This window comes from Ochotona curzoniae, unplaced genomic scaffold, assembly GCF_017591425.1.
Source record: "Ochotona curzoniae isolate NIBS_2020 unplaced genomic scaffold, NIBS_Ocur_1.0 scaffold_3208, whole genome shotgun sequence".
NCBI classification, from domain to species: Eukaryota; Metazoa; Chordata; class Mammalia; order Lagomorpha; family Ochotonidae; genus Ochotona; species Ochotona curzoniae.
This window is the reverse complement of record NW_024467106.1, coordinates 19452827-19471099: the sequence shown is the minus strand read 5'-3', so window position 1 is coordinate 19471099 and position 18273 is coordinate 19452827. Positions and strand designations below refer to the sequence as shown.

The following is an 18273-nucleotide window of genomic DNA, read 5'->3' as shown; positions in this document are numbered from 1 at the left end:
GGAGGCCAATTTTGCTTCATCTTGAGTTGAGAGTTTTAAATATTATTAACTAAATTATTCATGAATTCAAACAGATGTAATTATTTTACTTTTAACCATTTCATTTGAAAATAAATCATGTGATTTTAAGTGGGAAATGTGGCCTTACCACCAAAGACATATATGAATAAAAAAAAAAATGAACTACAAGGTGATTAAGAGGCAATTTCTCTTGTGTTTTATTTCAGAACAAATTGTATTCTTTTGGAAAACCAAAGATAAAATCTGTGGTTCCAGAGCTACTTTTCTTGGGTATAACTTCTCAGAGCACTTGTGAAGCAAAAAAGCACAACGCCATGTTGGGACACATCCCCATTATGCATTTCTTCATCTGTTCTTTCCACACAACTGTCTCCATCGTGACCATGTGAGTCTCTAGAACAGGTAGCAAATATCTGAAAATGTTTCTTGATGGTGAAGGAGACAGAGACACCCATGTGAGTGGAGTTAGCTAGTATATTAGTAGGAGATCTTGGCTGAGATTCTGCCCAATAGCAATCCAGAAGTTGAAAATCTTAGCCTTAGTCCTACTAGTGGTAACTCTTCATTCTGGATCATCACCTACTTGCATTTGGGGTCACTTGTGTCATTTGCAGCTCCAAATAACAAAAGCCAAACTGGCCTCCCCTGCCCAACACTCTTCCCAGGTGGGAGCATCCTTGGTCCTGCCCGGATTGATGGGGCTGAAACAATGCCAGCAACACCTGATTTCTCTGCTGCCTTTTGGTTCTACATCCTTACCTGTCCTTTTTAAAGAAAAGCCTCTTCATTATTGTTAACAGTTTGATTTCTGTAGTTCCCAACTCAACCTCTGTCACTTGAGTGCCTCAGAAATTCTAGCCCAAGTGTTATTGTGTCCTTTTGGTTCTGATTGGATAGACTGGTCATCATGTCCCTGGTAACTTGTATCATGTGGCCATATGTTGAACTAGATCTCATACACTTGGTTTTCTTATCACAGGTTTTCAGTATATTTAAATTTGTAAGATTCACAACCATGAGATTATAATAGAAACATAATGAGAAGAAGTTAGTTTATTTGTCACGGTAGGCTAAGGAAAGGGAAAGCTCCAGTCAGGGGAAGGTTTTGTCTACCCCTTGTTTTTAAGTCATCAAACATTCAAGAATTACTTCTCTTTACCTTCAGCTTAAAGAAGGAAAGAGTGCCTGAATTTCCTTCAACCACTGACAAAGCAGACAATTGCAGAGATGGCTATTCCAAGGATATTTTTGCTGTAAAAGAAAAAAAAAATATGACTTCTCCCCAGATTAAAAAAAACAACAACACCGCATTTCCTGGTTATGCAGAATTTCAAATACATGATGGATAATTCTGCAGTGCAAATATACTCCATGTAATATTTGGGACATAATTATACTAGTTGTTTACCTGATTCAGATGTAACTCAGTTTCCCATATTTTCATGCATCTGGAATCCTTGTCCTGGCTGTCATACTGCTACTGCCACTACTGTCTCAGAAAACTAGCTAGCACTTGCCACTTAAATAGATTTTTCCAGGTGATTCCTGGATGTTTGCATTTTGAAAAAGAAGGTTTGGTGGGCTTCTATCACAAGCCCCAGCTCTGGCTTACAGGAAGGTCAGAAAGCTCATGTCATCTTGACCATTTGTAATTGGAAGAAGCCCTGTCTTCCACTAAGTCTTAAATTTCTCAAACACAGAAGTGGGATAGTAATGAGATTCTGGCACTGGGACTTGAGAGCTGCCTACCCTGTTTAACATCCATCCTCATCTTTGTTATTTCTAGTGGCCTGTGAGTTGGTCAAGGCTTGATTAACATAATTCTCTTTGTTGATGCCTGGTTCAAGGACTCATATCTAATCTAAGCCAGTTAACAAATGGAATTGCCTGACCTATGAGTTGTTTTAGTGTTAGGTACATGACAAGATCTGGGCCAATGAGATGAGACTTGCCAGAAGTTTGTCAGAAAAGTCCTCTTCTTGAGAACTGCATAAAGAAATGATCCCATTTTCCTCTAGATACAATTTTGCTTCCTTGTAAACACTGGAAACTCCACAGCTCTCTTGCTTCCAGCTGAGGGGAAGAACACAAAGAGAAAACACAGAGACATCATGGTAATGGTTGAGAAGTAGAGCTGGGACTGTGCAGTGCAATCTGCAAAGTCGGCCCTCCATCTGGACAGCCAGTGTTGTGCACCAAGACAGGTCTGTTTGGCTTGTGCAGCATGAAGGTGGGTGTTCTGGAACTTTCAGCCAAAAGCAATCCAGTGGAAAAATGGATTCACGATAATTTTGGTGATTATTTTGTAAGCTTATGTTTTGTCTAATTCTAAAAGTTTAGAGGTGCATTGTTTTGGTTGAATTAGAAATTATTGCTAATGAATTTGTATTAAAGAGTAAAGATTGGTATTTAAATTAATACAAGAGAAACAACCAGAGATAGGATTCATTGGGTTTGATTATTGCCAGATTCTTGCTCTTTTTTGTATAGACACCCTGAAGCTGAGGCAAGTTCTCTGACGGTACCCTCTGGAGAACAACTACAAAAATTGAAATTTCTGTAAAGCTCTACCAAATGCCTGCTTTCTTTGGTCGCAGCCTCCTCTTCCATGCTCTGGAATCCTTCTGGTCCAGCCCTCCAGGTACCATGTCTGCTCCCTTCTTAGCCCATAGGTGAGCATGTGGCTTTAAGGCCAAACTCAAAATAATTATCACTTCTAAGACAGCAATACAAAAGGGGAAAGTATTTTGTAATGATTCCCAAAGGGACTCTTCATGGGTATCTACTTTCAGGATGATTTTATTTTTATTTATTTAAAAAAATAGAAAGAGAATTTTCTACTTACTGATTCACTCCTTACATGCCACAATAACTGGGGCTGGACCAGAAATCCAGGATACTGCAGTTTTGGAGTTGGTGGAACCTTTATGAGTAGGGCCTTGTACAAAGTGACAACTCAGTTTAGGTCTTGCCCATGAGTAATAGGGACAGGTTCTCTGGGTTCCTGCTTCCTCCTAGGTTAAGAATTAGCTACAGGTTGGAATTGGGCGCAGAACCTGGACTTGAACCTATACCCCCCATATGGGATGGAATACCCAAGTGGTTATAATCACTGTGCCAAATGGCTGTCTGAGATCACTGGAAGTGCATAATTCATATTATTTCTGAGGCTTGATTCTGGGGACTCTTCAGTGGCTCTCCTTAAGCACATTTAGATATGGTTTGTGAGTATGGCCTCAAGAATTCTTTTTTATTTTTTTAATTTTTAAAGATTTATTTATTTTTATTTGAAAGCCATTTATAGAGGGAAGGAGAAGCAGAGAGAGAGAGAGAGAGAGAGAGAGAGAGAGAGAGAAATATCTTCCATATACTGATTCACTCCCCAAATGGCTGCAATGGCTGGAGCTGGGCTGATTCGAAGCTGGGAACCAGGAGCTTCTGGCCCCTAGTGGGTGCCAAGGCTTTAAACCATCCTCCACTGATTTCCCAGGCCATAAGCAGAGAGCTGGATTGAAAGTGGAGCAGCCAAGACATAAACCAGCATCCCTATGGGATACTGGCACTATAGGCAGGAAGTTAGCCTACTACAACACAGCACTAGTCTCTCCAAGAGTTCTTGTGTTGAAAGTTTGTTTTTCTGTGTGGCAATATTGGCGGTGGTAGGATCTTTAAGAGGTGAAACTTTGTGAAAAGCGAGAGCATCTTTGAGAGTGTTTTCTTTTAGAAGATATGAAGTGATTCTGTGGGACCTCAAGCTCTTTCAAGAGGGGGTTTTATAAAAGAACATGACTGGCCCTCCCTACTTTCTGACTTCCTGACCTACCTGTGGTACCCCTAGTACCTCTTTATAAGCACGTGCTTATACAGTGAGACCATCTACTATGATGTAATGTAGCCAGTGGTAGGGTACTGATACCAGAGCTGGCAGATGTCAACGCATATTCTTGAACTTCAAACAAACAAGTCCCAAACCCTCTTTTCCTTATAAATTATTCAGCCTCAGGTACTTTGTTATAGCAACGAGAAAAAGACTAATATAGTAGCCAGCAGAAGTTTCTATTTGATGCCATAAGAAACCTTGGTTTACATTCTCCACCAAAATAATCCTCACGCCATGGTAAGGATTTGTGTAAGAGATACTTTTCACCCCACCCCACGTTTTTACCAGGCGTGTGTAACTACAAACCATTTTTGGTAGCTTTCTTATCTACCTAAATTCTCATATGATTATTTATTGACAACTCAGTGTATTTTTAAAAAAATTTATTTGGCATTTATATAGCACTTACTGTGTGCAAATCATTATTCGCTTAAACCTCCTTAAAGTCTGGTGATATAAATGCCATCACCGTTTCCATTTGGAGCAGGGGTAGGTTCAGTAATGTGCTCAAAACCACACCATAGAAGAAGACAGAGCTGAGCTCCAAATCAGATGGCCTGACTTCAGTCTCTGCTGTAACCCAAGAGGTCAAAGTGGCATTACCAGATGAATGAGACTTAAAACTAGGAAATCAGCTTCTGATGAATACAATTAAGTGTTTACAAAAGCATCTTTATGATAGAAGACCTATAATGCCCCTTACTTCTGCTTCTACTTAGAGGTTAATTGAGTTTGCTGGGTTCCAATTTTCAGTTTCTGAATCAAATGCAAACTGCTTAGCATTTTCAGGGAGAAACATTCTCATCTAATTTGTTAGCAAGCAGTCACTAAGCCCAAACACCTGCTACTGTTTTTCTCTCACTGTTACCTGGTGATCCAGGAGTAGCCTTGCATCCATGATAATGGTATTTGATGCTGAGTATAATTAAGTATATACTTTTAGTATATTAAATCTATTTCCATTAAAATTGCCACATGAAACAGGGTTGTTTAAAAAGCTGCCATGGGGCCCGGCGCGGTGGTGCAAGTGGTTAAAGGTCCTCGCCTAGCACGCCCGGGATCCCATATGGGCGCCGGTTCTAATCCCGGCAGCCCTGCTTCCCTTCCAGCTCCCTGCCTGTGGCCTGGGAAAGCAGTCGAGGACAGCCCAAAGCTTTGGGAACCTGCACCTGCGTGGGAGACCCGGAAGAGGCTTCGGATCGGCATAGTATCGGCCCGTTGCACTCACTTGGGGAGTGAATCAGCGGATGGAAGATCTTCCTCTCTGTCTCTCCTCTCTCTGTATATCCACCTTTCCAATGAAAAAATAATAAAAATAAATCTTTAAAAAGCTGCCATGGAAAAAGGAAGAACAGATGTTCTTAGCACCCCTCCCCCATTTTTAACGGTTGATTCAGCTATGAGCTGTATTTTCCACCTGGTGAATTGTTTCAACCCAGCATGGCTAACCCTAACAGATATGTCTGAAATTAAGCATCCATTCATTCTACTCTGTGCATGGAGAACTTACTAAGTGCTAGGCACTGTTCTGGGTGCGGGGCATTTGGCAGTGAACAGGTACAGAAACTTTCCTAATTTCACGGTGCTGATATTCGGGTATAATCCTGCAGTTGTACAATTGAACAAGCCTGAGTTTCTCCAGGCTTCTCTGGTTGTTTCCATCCCTACCTAGATTGAAAACATGAGCTTCCCAGAAAATTGTGCTATGTCTCTATAGGAGATTTCAGTTTGCCTGGTCTTCCCAGGTGTGTCGAAGGAGAGGACACTGGGCTGAAGACTGGTAGAGGTGATAGTTTTTGCAAGGAAATATTGAGGATGTGTCATTGTGTGTTTCTCCTGTGAAAAACCATGCACCTAATTAGTTCTAATGTACTCCATACTCATGCCATTCTAAAACCTGCAATTTTATGGTTGCCTATGGAGCTATTTTCACATCTCTGAAATTCAGATGTATTTTATAAGCCCTGGCCTTGTGTTATCAGTGTCAGCAGGGTGGTGGTGGCAATGAGGATATTGCCTCATTGTTGCACTTGATCCTTGCTGTTCATATTTTTAAGGTTTCACTGGGTTAGGAACGCTATTGATACTACATGTGTTGGGTTGATTGTTGTAATGTTATTTTTCTCAGTTCATTTTGGACCATTTTGTTAACATCTGTTAGTAAGATTGTCTTGCAGAATGGGTGCCAGTGGCATGGAAGAGTCTCCAAGCTGGGACCATAAGTTGGATGGGGCATGCATAGAGGAGCACTTTAAAAAAAAATGTATAGGGCCCGGCACGGTGGCGCAAGTGGTTAAAGGTCCTTGCCTTGCACGCCCGGGATCCCATATGGGTGCCGGTTCTAATCCCGGCAGCCCCGCTTCCCTTCCAGCTCCCTGCCTGTGGCCCGGGAAAGCAGTCGAGGACGGCCCAAAGCTTTGGGAACCTGCACCCACGTGGGAGACCCAGAAGAGGCTCCTGGCTTCGGATCGGCATAGTATCGGCCCGTTGCACTCACTTGGGGAGTGAATCATCGGACGGAAGATCTTCCTCTCTGTCTCTCCTCTCTGTATATCCACCTTTCCAATGAAAAAATAATAAAAATAAATCTTTAAAAAAAAAATGTATATATATATATATATTTATTATTACTAATTACATTGCATTATGTGACACAGTTTCATAGGCTCTGGGATTCCCCCAATCCCTCCCTGAACCCTCCCCCCATGGTGGATTCCTCCACCTTGTTGCTGTATTACATTTCAGATTCAGTCAAAATACTTTCATTGCAAGCGTATACCAAGCATAGAGTCCAGCATCTTATTGTCCAGGTAAATTCAACGGTTTCTTGGGGAGACCATCTCTGGTTAAAGGAGCACTTTTTAAGGTAGTGTTCCTTAACCAACCCTACTGATGGAATAGAGGGAGATGTTTTATGGAAAAGTCAAAGCAAGCATTGTATTTTGGTTTGATAGATTTATTTTTCCTTTGTGGTATATGGTAGCTGTGTTATACTCAAAGACAGCTTAGATGAAATGAAATATGGAATTCGTTATCCTCGTTTTACAAATGAGAAAGCTGGAGCAAAATAACATGAATCAACTTTCCCAAAGTTCACAGCTAAAAACGACATAGCCAGGACTTAACCTTAATTGTATGACTTCAGAGTTAACTATTGTCAATGTTATCACTTAGATGCAGCCGGTTGAGGGAGCTTATCACAGCTTGATTTACGTACATTTTCCATCAATATTCATTGACTGCCTACTGTATGATAAATATTAGCGTATATTTGGGTGCAGGCACATTGATGAGCAAGAACTTACAGCACTTTCATGGAGTGTGTAATTTAATAGGGGAACAGGTAGTGAAATAACAGCAAGAATCAATGTAAAGTTGCAACTGCCATAAGAGAAAGTGCTGTTGAAATGTAAAATGAGGAGACCTTTTAAATCCTGTGGTGTCAGGGAAGGCTTCCTGGAAGAAAAGGAGTGATCTGAGCTAAAAGGTAAATAGGCAAAAAGGGTGCAGAAAGAACAGGATGTCTGTGTTTGGAAAGAACCTAGCCCTATACCCCCAAAAAGCCACTGGTTCATAGGGGATGGAGTAGGGATATGGGCAGGAGTCAGAGGGTTTTGAGATGGAGAGATGGAGGTAAGTTCACACAGCTCTGTAGTTATGTCAGGGACTGGAATTTTCATTGTGAAAGTAATGAGGTTCCCCCAAAGCTTAATCCCCCCCCATTGCCCATGAACCATCCTTCTATTTAAATAAATCTGAAACTATCTTCAAAGGTTGATTCATACTCTGTAGCCAGGAATAACTTCTTTGAAGATGATCATAAACAAGCAGCTACATATGTATGAAATGTGATTATTTCTTCCACTGTTGTCTGCTCTGTTTCAAGATGAAATTGACCATAAGTTAGGAATATTTAAAAGCAAATTCAGGTGACATTCTTGAATTTGCAGATCAGTAGCAACTAATGGTTGGGGCCATCCATTTGGTAGAGGGAGTCTGGGGGACTCCATGTCCCATCCGTGTCAAGATTCTTGCTGAACATCCTTAACATTCAGGTTCAGTGTCCACAAGATCAACATCAGCTGCTTTAAAAGAGAACCATTCCTAAGGCTCAAAGCACCAGGAATGTGGCCCATTGGAGGATAATTGGCTGTGTGCTCCCTGTGCTTTCCAAGTAGACCCAGGGAGTGCTCCAGGGCTATTTGGGGACAGGATAGTCTGATGTTGTGAGAAATCACAGTTACTATAAGCACATAATTCATCTAATCTGTGTGGGAGATCTGGCCTCCCCAGTAATCTGCTGGCTCTTTGCACCCATGGGTAATCCAGAGGTGGAACTGGGATTCTCCTCACAACATCACCATCTTTCTGTGTCTGACCTCTGACTTTGAACTGTCTCCGGGATCTTCCTTTTCTTCCATTCTCAAGGAAATTACTTCTCTCCTCTTCTCTCCTCTTCTCTCCTCTTCTCTCCTCTTCTCTCCTCTCCTCTCTTTTTTCTTAAATCCCACCTTGGAGATTCAATGTGGAATTCCTGTGAACATTTACAGGCCAGTGGAAGAGGGCAGTGATTTAGGACAGCTGGAATTCTCTACATATAACATGGGTAAACTGCTCTCACAAACAACTCATACAAGGTAATCAAATAAGGAAATGGCAGAGACTAGTTGGGAAGATCTAATTCTGCTCTTGCACTTTGTCCAGGTCAGGCCATTACCCTCGGTTAATTCGTTTTCCTCTTCCTTCCTTTGTCTTGACTTTCCTTTTCTAAATGAAACATTGGCTACATGAATGCTATTTCCAGGATCAGTCAAGGGCATGAATAATTCTAATTTTTAATTTTTTTCTCATTGAAGAAGCAATAAGACTAATAATTCCTTAATACTATTCAAGCCTTGTGAAAAGGAAGGTACTAGTATCTTTTTTAAAGTTTTGGGGTAAAGATTTATTTATTATCAGAAAGGGAATTTACAGAGAGAAGAAGAGACACTAGTTCACTCCCCAAGTGGCTGCAATGACTGGAGCTGTGCTGATCAAAACCAGGAACTAGGGGATTCTTCTGGAACTCCCATGCAGATTCAGGGTTCCAAAGTTTTGGACCAATCTCTACTGCTTTCTCAGGCCACAAACAAGGAGCTGGATGAGAAGTGGAGCAGCTTGGATAAGAACTAGTGCCCATATGGGATGTTGGCATGCAAGGCAAGGATTTAGTCACTAGGACATCATGCCAGGCCTGATTTTTTATAGTTCTTAAGAGCTAAATTCAATCTTTGGATCCTTTGCAATTGGACCCGATTAAATGGTTAAAAATAATATTTTGATTAAGGTCATCCTTTAAAGACTCAGATTTAACATTGGGAAGACTCTTACTCTAGTATATGAAAAATTACGGACAGGTAAATTGTCTAAAGCCATAAAGTTTTAAGAGAGGCTTTGGGGTAGGTACAAAGGCAGGTGTCAATATGGATTCTGCTTAATTAAGGCTGTTTTATTTATTTTTAAGATGTATTTTTTTGAAAAGGCAGATTTATAGCGAGATGGAGAGAGATCTTCCACCTACTGGTTCACTTCCCAAGTGATTGCAACAGCCAGAGATGAGCCAAACTGAAGCCAGGAATCAGGAGCTTCTTCTGGGTCTCCTACATGGGTGCAGGGTCCCAAAGCTTTGGGCCATCCTCAACTGCTTTCCCAGGGTATAAGCAGGGAGCTGGATGGGAAGTGGGTCAGCTGGGACTCGAACCAGCACTCATATGAGATCCTGGCACATTCAAGGAAAGGATTTAACTACTGAACTACTGTTCCAGGTTATTTTATTATGGAAAAAAACTAGTGATGATCGCAAATACATTATGGTGCAAACAGATTAAGACCAGGACTGGAGAAGGACTCTTACCTGGTGAGGGGGTCATTTGCTGAGAGTGGACTATTGTCACGCTAGCTGTGTTCTAGAGCAGTCAATGAGTAGTGCACGGCCTCTTTGTGGAGGTATGCACATAGCATCGGGCTGGCTGGTACCTGTGATTGGGACATGGATCCAGTAGGGCATCTTGAAAGGCAGTAGAAGGGCAGTTTTTAACCTCCAAATCATTGTCTGCTCTTCTAAGAAGTGACTATTTCTCTAGGGTTTCTTATGTGCCCCAACTTAGTCTATGAATGATTTGTGAAAGGGTGTACAGGTCACCTACAAGGTTAATTTGTCATCAAACTTTAACCTGCCATAGTTAAATATTGTGTTTTAGAAGGAGTTTTTTTTTAAATTTATTTGAAAATCAGAGTTACAGTGAGATAAAAAAAAAATGAGAGAAAGAAAGAGAGAAAGAGAGAGAGAGATCTTCCATTTGCTGGTTTATTCCTTGGATGGCAAGGCCAAAGCCAGGAAGCAGCAGCTTCTCCCAGGTATCCCATGTGGGAGGCAGGCACCAAAAACTTGAGGCATCTTCCATTGCTTTCTCCAGAGTATTGGCAGGGAGCTAGGTTGGGAGTGAAGCAGCTGGAACAAACTACCATCCATAGCGGCTGCTGGCATTGCAAGCCACAGTGCTTTATGTGCTACACTGCAATACTGTCCCCAGTTCCATCAGTTTTATGAAAAGCACTGAAATGCTGAGCATTTCAAAATTTCAGTCTTTCTGGCTATCTATAGTATGACTATTGTACTTTGTACGACAGGTTGTTGGCCATAACAACAAGAAGGAAGAAAAGAGGAAAAAGAATAAAGAAGAAAGAATCAAATTAGGAAGGAAGGGAAGTTATGTTCAAAGAGCTTATAGTCAGGCTGGAAAGGTAGAAATGAAAAGACTGTCATCCTTATCATTAGCACTCTTGAGAAACACCCACTATGGACAGGTAGCACACAAAACACTTCATGTACATGGTCTCATTTAACCCTTGCGATGCTCTTTGGAGGTAGCCATTAAACCTGGAATGCAGATGAGAAATCCAAGCTCCATGGAAGCCTCTGGGATGGCAGCAGCTGAGTCAGAACTGCAAACACAGGTCTGTCTGACTTCAGAACCTCTGATTCTTGCATCACTGCACACTGCCTCCGCAGGACAGCTCGTAGCCAAGTGCCATGATTCATGACCTGCTTGGTTAATAGCGGCAGGACCAGTTCTAACATGTGTTAGATTCATCCTGGCTGTTCCTGCTGTTGATTGAGCCTGATTTAGACTAAGTTCTAATCCTCATAATGTGATCTGTGTGCGAACGAATTGTAGACTCGTTAAGTTTGTAATAACAGGTAGCTTGTAAATTGTTATGAGTTGTGCTAAAGACAAGATAAAGAATAACTCAGATACCTTTGCTTCTTCCAGTATCAATTTTAAGATCATAGATTTCAGAATGAACTCAATTGGAGCATCTGCTATTTCCCCCATGGAAATACGCATTTCTAGGTAAGGAGATAAATGGGTTCCTGATCTTGGTTCAAGTTCTGAGTTCACAGATGAAGTTGAATGTAATCATTCATCTGCAATTTGTCCCACCTCTACTAAGTCACTTAGCAATGTGCTGGTCACTGCACATGCAAAGATGCAAAGTATAGCCTCGAGGACTTAGTTTCCACAGATTCAAAAGGCTGAGGGCTCTGGTGTTCTGAAGTCCAGGTTGATAAGAAGAGTGGTGCCGACTCTAGCAATAGTTGTCAAAAATGCTGTAAATCAAAATTAACTAAGAGAGCACAGGTTTGAACTGACAGGTGGAGTGGAGCAGAGAGGGCTGATTCCAGGATGGGTTGGTAGCAGAAGGGCACCTGGAGAATCAGGACATGGGGAAAGTGGCCAGAGAAAACAGAACAGTATTACAGTAACCAGATACCCCAGTGGCAGGCAGTGAGTGGTGATTGTAGCTCCACCAGCAGCCAGAGTTCCACCAGCGGCAAAGTGGAAATGGGGAGTTCACTGGTTGCTCAGGAGGTGAACCCAGGCAAAGAATTACCAGTCCTGCTGATTTGTTTGATCTGAGCACAAGCAGAGATAGAGCGGCAGACTCCAGGTGGATAGTTTAGGAACTGAGTGGGTTCCAGGATCCAGACGCCCACCAGTGCTGTATCAGATGCCATGTTGTGTCCTGGAGTAAAGGCTGTGGGACTGGAGGGTCAAAAGCAAGCTGTGTTTGCACTAAGCTGGGAGCAAAAACAGTTATGGCTCGGCTCATTGCTCTGCTCCCTCAGGGAAACCAGTACCAACTTGGCATCTGATGGGACCCATCCAAAATAGGTCCTGGTAGCCATCAGACCTAATGGCCAGCAGGTTCCGGCAACACCAGCACCACCAAAACCCAGTGATTTAGGACACCTGGTGTCTACCTAATCCTGGGTACTGCTCAAAGCAGGACTGGGAGAAAGGCTGTATGGGCAATGGTAAAGCCACAGCATGGGATCATAGGAGGTGGAAAATGGTGAGCCAGGGGATGGGGCCATGGAGACTGTGGTGGAAGCCTAGTACAAGAGCCTGGAACTGAAACTCGCTGGAAGGAGTGGCACAAGTGACTGAAAACAAAGAACTGGGTACCAAACACAATCAATAAAATTGACTTGTAGACCTTTGGGGAACACAACTTAGAAACCTGCCCTAAGGAGAATAATCTGCTAACCAGAAGTGCAATGACCAAGAGCAAAAGAAGAGACAGAGGCACAATGAACATTACTGAAGACTGCCCTGCAAAGGAGCAAAAGCCTTTGCCAACCTCAGAGTTAACTGAGGAATACATTGAGATAATGGAGGATACAGAATTAAAAAACACAAGATACAAAGCTTCTTATCAACAACAAGAAACACAGGAGGTGGTCAAGGAATTTAAGGAGTATGTCACACAGGAAACAGCAACACTGAAACAAAATCAAGCTGAATTGTTAGAATTGAGGGAAACATTGGAGCAAATTAAAAATTCAGTGGAAGGCCTCAATAATAGAATGAATGAAGCAGAAGAAAGAATCTCAGAATTGGAAAGATATTTCTTGTCACAATGATGGAAAAATTAAAAATCTGAAAGTAGAACTGAGTCAAGCTAAAAAAAAGAGCATTCAAGAATTAAGAGACACTATTAAAAGGCCAAATGTATCAGTTATGGGAGTTCCAGAAGGTGCAGAAAGAGAAGCTGGGTTTAAAGCTGTATTTAATGAAATAATAAGTACAAACTTCCCTAATGCCCCATGTTGCATTTTAAGAATCATTATTGGTGGGCACTTTGTGCTGGTGCAAGCAGGCTCCATGGGGCCTGAGGGTGCAGGCTTGTAGGGGACCTAGGGAATGGCCCTGGCAGGGGCTTCTGCTCCACTGAGCCTGGGAATTTCTCTATGTACTTCATCATGGGTGGAATGGGGAGAGTAGAGGGGAGAGCCCTAGGTTAGTATGCTGGTGTGGTGTAATGGAGGACCAGGTTTGGGGAGCTTTGAATGTGCTTGGATCTGAGAACCAAGATGGGGTGCAGGACAGGCCTGGTTGGGCCACACCACCAGCCAGTTCACATTCGGGCTGGAACTGGGGACTGACTAGGCTGGGCTAGCATGAGCTCAAACTGGAGGCATGCCAGGCCAAGCCAGGCTATAGCACCTGCTGGTGAATGCCAAGGTGAGGCAGGCCATGTAAGACCTGACATTGGGTGTAGAGCCTGGTAGGGGGAAGTGAGGCCTCGCCTGCTGTACCACTGCTCCTGCTGATGAACATGAGACCTGGGATTGGTGGAAGACCAGGCTAGGTGGGGCTATCATACCCACTGGCTTGCATGTGTGCAGGTTTCAGGGGAAAGCCAGACAGGGCTGACTATATGCACTGATGCATGAGCCACAGTAAGTATAGGCTGGTCAGGCTTTACAGCAGCAGCATAAACTGGCAGGTGCTGGGAATGGTGACTAGTCCTCTCAAGCTAGACTACAGGAAGACCTGGAAAGTGCAATATCTGGGACTGGGAGTGGGCCTTGCAGGGAAACTGTGGGTACCTCTCTGATGGGCTGCAGCTCTCACCAGTGAGCATGAGAAGCAGGGCTGGGGGTGGACCTGGCTGGACAGGCATTAGTACCCATTAGTGTAAGTGTGGGCTAGATAGTGGGGTCAGTGGGCAGAGCTAGGTTGCAGCACCCACTGGTGTGTACAAAAGCCAAATGAGATGAAGGACGGACCAGACCAGTCTGTGGTACTTACTGACATATGTAGTAACCTGGGCTGGGGGTTGACCTCGTGGGAGTTATTGGAGGTTACTCCGACAGCGCTGCAGTTTCCACTGGTGTACATGAGAGCTGAGTGTGGTGGGCAGGGTTATGCTGGGTTGCAGCATCCATTGGTTTGCGTAAGAGATTGGGCTGGAGACAGTACTAACCCAGCAACTGCAAGTACCTATGTGTGCATAGGTTGATGTGGGTGAGAGACTGAGCCGGACCCCGTACTAGCAAGTACACACAAGAATCAGGTCTAAGATCACCTCAGGCAAGGTTTCTTTGGGGACGCCTTCAACTAAGCCATTGGACTCAGAACTCCAACCATGGGGAGAATTGCAGGGTCTGTGGTTTGACCGTGGAGTGCATGTGTCAGAACTGGGCTTCCTAGTTGCTAAGACAGAGCAGTGAATGGCATGACCAAATGCACGTAGAGAATATAGCAGTCCACTGGGACCTGCAGAGAACATCTAGTATCATAACAGAGGATGGAGTGCAGACCAAATTGGACAACTACCCCTTGACAACAAGCCATGCCTTGACAGCAAATATCTAGGTGACTGGAGACTCTAAGGTGGACTTAGAGCCAATGGACCTTGGATTTCCTCATCCTTGGAGCAATGAAATCAACAGCATTTCAGAGCTATCGAAACCAACTGAGCAGAACTCTTGGAGTGTTGCTCTGCCTCAGTGACGCTGAGATGACATCATCTGGGTACTGATTGCGGGTAGGATGCTTCTCCACTTGTCTCCCCTCTTCTAGATACAGGAAGAAGGAAAATAAACTTGGAAACAATAGTCTCATCCACTTTTCCCTAATCCTTGATTGTTCCCACCCTAATCAGTAGCCCACATGGGCATGCATACTTCTCAACTATGTAAACATCATCAAAAATTAAAAAAAAATCTTTATTGAGTTATGTCCTATTAGAAATTCTGTTAGCATTTGATAAATAACGATTGCATTATGCATGGTAAAAATGAAGTTACAGCTCTCTCTTTTCCTATATAAAAGAAAGGTCATTGTAGAGGCATGGACCCCACACTTGTACTCAAGTAAGTCGCATTGAAATCGTGGTTGCTGAACTTGAGATGGAGAAGCACAACTTATCCAGACTGGGAAAGGAGAAGGCAGGAGGGCAGCCTTGATAGTCCTCCCACCCAGCATTGACACTGTGACTGGCTAGAAGACATGTCTATCTCTCTGGGCTCTCCAGCCAAGTCACAGATCATGTTCCACATGAACAGCTGGAAGCTGTGCCTCAGGTCACGGGCAGGTAAGCCGGGAATCATATAGCACATAAACTAGCATATAATCTGGAAACTATGCCTTGGGTTGTGCCTAGGATCGTATTCACCATTTGTGGCCTGCAAATAAGATGTGGGTCACATTTGACTTCTTGGAGTTGCTTATCAAGGGACTCCCAGCACAGCTCCTCCAAGGACAGAGAAGAGAAACTGGGGTGCAGCCCACTGCTTTTGCTGCATGACAAATGAACAGGCTAGGCTGAAGTCTTGGTTAACAGAGACAAGGGATTAACTAAGGGGACACAGTGCCACGTGCATATAACCTTCCACATAGGCCAAGCAGGCAGAGATCCAGGGGAACCAAGAAAGGCTCTGGAGAAGGAGGAAGTTGTTAGTGGGGAAGGTAGAGGGGGGAAAAAAAAAGAAGGGTAAGAAGTTATTAGATCTGTGGGACAGGTCTTAGCTGTCCCGGCTTAGCTCATACATTCTCTAGAACTACCTTTGACTGGATTCCATAGAAATAAACAGGAGGAAGATTTGTATAGGTCCATTGAAATTTGTAGTTCCAGATGAATAAACATGGGCAATAAGCCAGGACTTTGTTGGCATGCTCAAGCATGTTCACTGGAGATAAGAGTGCTTCACCAGAAAGAAATGCTGCAGGATGAGAGAAAGAGAGTGGGAGAGAGAGAGATACTTGCATATACAAGTTTTCTTTTTCCAATGCCTGTAATAGCTAGGACTGGGTAAGACTAAAACAAGAGCCTATGGCTCAGTCTGAGTCTCTCTGTGCAGGGGACTCACGGAGAACCAATGGGCTTGCTTTAGTGAGTGGAAGGGTAGGCATGACACTACAGGGAAGTAGACCATGCGGTTGAAGCTAAGGAATGGTGCTGCATACAGAACGGCTACATTCCTGGTGGAGATCCACTGAGTTTAGAGATAGATGGATTTTGGTATGAATTCTGTCTCTTCTACTTTGTTGTCTTGAATAAGTCAACCTCTGAATTTATTAACTTATCTATAAATTGGCAATTGTAAGAACTTTTTAAAAGTATCTTGAATGTTTAAGAGATGAGCCAGAGTGTAGTGCAAAAAAAAAAAAATGGGGTAAATTTTAGTGATGCTTAAAAATGGGGGTACTAGTTCCAAAAATCAAGCCTATATTACTTTAAAACTCTCTAAATGACTTTTATTAAAATGAGGATACCAGAGGGGTCTGGCATTGTGGCATAGCAGATAATGCCACTGCCTGGGATGGCATCCCATATGGACACTGACCAGTTTGTGTCCTGGCTAATCCAGCTCCAATGCTAACGGCCTGAGAAGAGCTGCAAATAGTGGTTCAAGTGCAAGGGTCCCGTCATCCTGGTGGGTGACTCAGATGAAACTCTTGGCTTTGGCCTGGCCAGCCCTGGTTCTTGCAGCCATCTGGTGAGTGGACCAGTGGGTAAAAGACTTTCTCACTTTGTCTCTCCCTCTTTCTCTCTTTCAAATAATCAAATACTTTAAAACAACGAGGGTGCCAAACAAGAACTGAATTTTTTGACACAGTTCTGCTAAGCAGTCAGTGCAGCTGACAGAACTCAAGATAAACATAAAAATGGCACTACCACATACTCTCCACTGTATAATATTATCTTAAAGACTTGGTCTCTGCTTTGGCAATACAGCTGAGGATCTAATTGGATCTAATTGGATCTTTTGGAAAATTTTGGTGAGTCATTTAACTTTCTTGTGTCTGTTTTCTCCTTGAAAAGAAAATAAAAGTAAAAGCAGTACTTCCAGTATAGGTAGTGGTGTCATAGAACAGAATTTAGTGCAGGGGCTTATAATACCTGATTGTCTTTCCCACTTCATACTCAGTGATGCTATTAGCAACTGGAAATCTGTCAAGTATTTTCATCTCAGAAGTGGTCAACCAATACCTACCAGCACTCTTCCTCTTGGGAGCCAGTTAACAATTTTCCGGCAAAATGCTACTTTGAAAATTTAACCAAGGTTAAGTGAGCTGATGGAAGCAGAAGTCTAGTATGTTGCGTACATGAAATATTTATAGAGGTAAGCAAAGCTATATATAGATATAGATACATAAACTTTTATCAAGCCATTTCTAGCCTTTAAATTATAGCTTTTAAAAACAGATTTTATTTTTATTGGAAAGTCAGCTATACAGAGAGGAAGAGAGACAGAGAGGAAGATCCTCTGTCCGTCGATTTACCCTCCAAGTGCCTGCAACAATCCAAAGCCAAGCTGAGCCAATCCGAAGCCAGGAGCCCAGAGCCTTTTCCGGGTCTCCCACGCAGGTGCAGGATCCCAAGGCCTTGGGCTGTTCTTGACTGCTTTCCCAGGCCACAAGCAAGGAGCTGGATGGGAAGCGGGGCTGTGGGGATTAGAACTGGTGCCTGTAAGGGATCCCACTACATGCAAGGCAAAGACCTTAGCTGCTAGGCTATTGCGTTGGGCCTGGATTCTTTTAGAAAGAATTTTGAAAAGGCCAGGGGAAAATAAAAATGACACGGTTCAAACCTAATATGATGCATTGAGAAGAATCTTGTGTTCATAAATAATGGTTCACCTGGGGAGATGCTGCTATAACAAAGGTTTTTTTTTTTCCAAAAAGGTCCATGTAAAATATGTATTATAAATAATTATCCATATATTTTTAATGGTTTTGGCATCAAAACTTAATGATCTTCTAATTCCATTTTCATGAGCATTTAGAAGTATGCTTTGAAACATACAAAGAATTGTGTCTTTGGTAATCTCTGGAATACCTTGAAGCTCTGATTTTAGCTATGCAAGGACTGTGTTGTGAAGGTTATAAAAACATTCCAAGGAACGTGCTCCGATTAAGGTGGCAAAGGCAGGTGGGAGAAGGGAAATGCCGCATCTCCTTACAGTACAACCATTTATGCAATTATTCAGTGAGATCGCAATATAGTAGTCAATCAGAACACATTAAGGGATTTGA

At 42.8% G+C, this 18273-nt stretch overlaps 1 long non-coding RNA gene across 3 annotated transcripts in view; it reads left to right on the top strand.

The window, feature by feature from the left end:
- Positions 1-233: 233 nt before the first annotated feature.
- The window catches only part of LOC121144878, a 45759-nt gene continuing 27719 nt past the window's right edge, over positions 234-18273 (top strand). The window contains exons 1-3 of one of the 3 annotated variants that reach the window (XR_005881921.1): positions 234-406; positions 2040-2251; positions 2512-2693. This is a non-coding gene — a long non-coding RNA (uncharacterized LOC121144878). Of the gene's footprint in view, positions 407-2039; positions 2256-2511; positions 2694-13823; positions 13835-18273 lie in introns of all 3 variants that reach the window. The other 2 variants (XR_005881923.1, XR_005881922.1) reach the window with 2 other exon arrangements.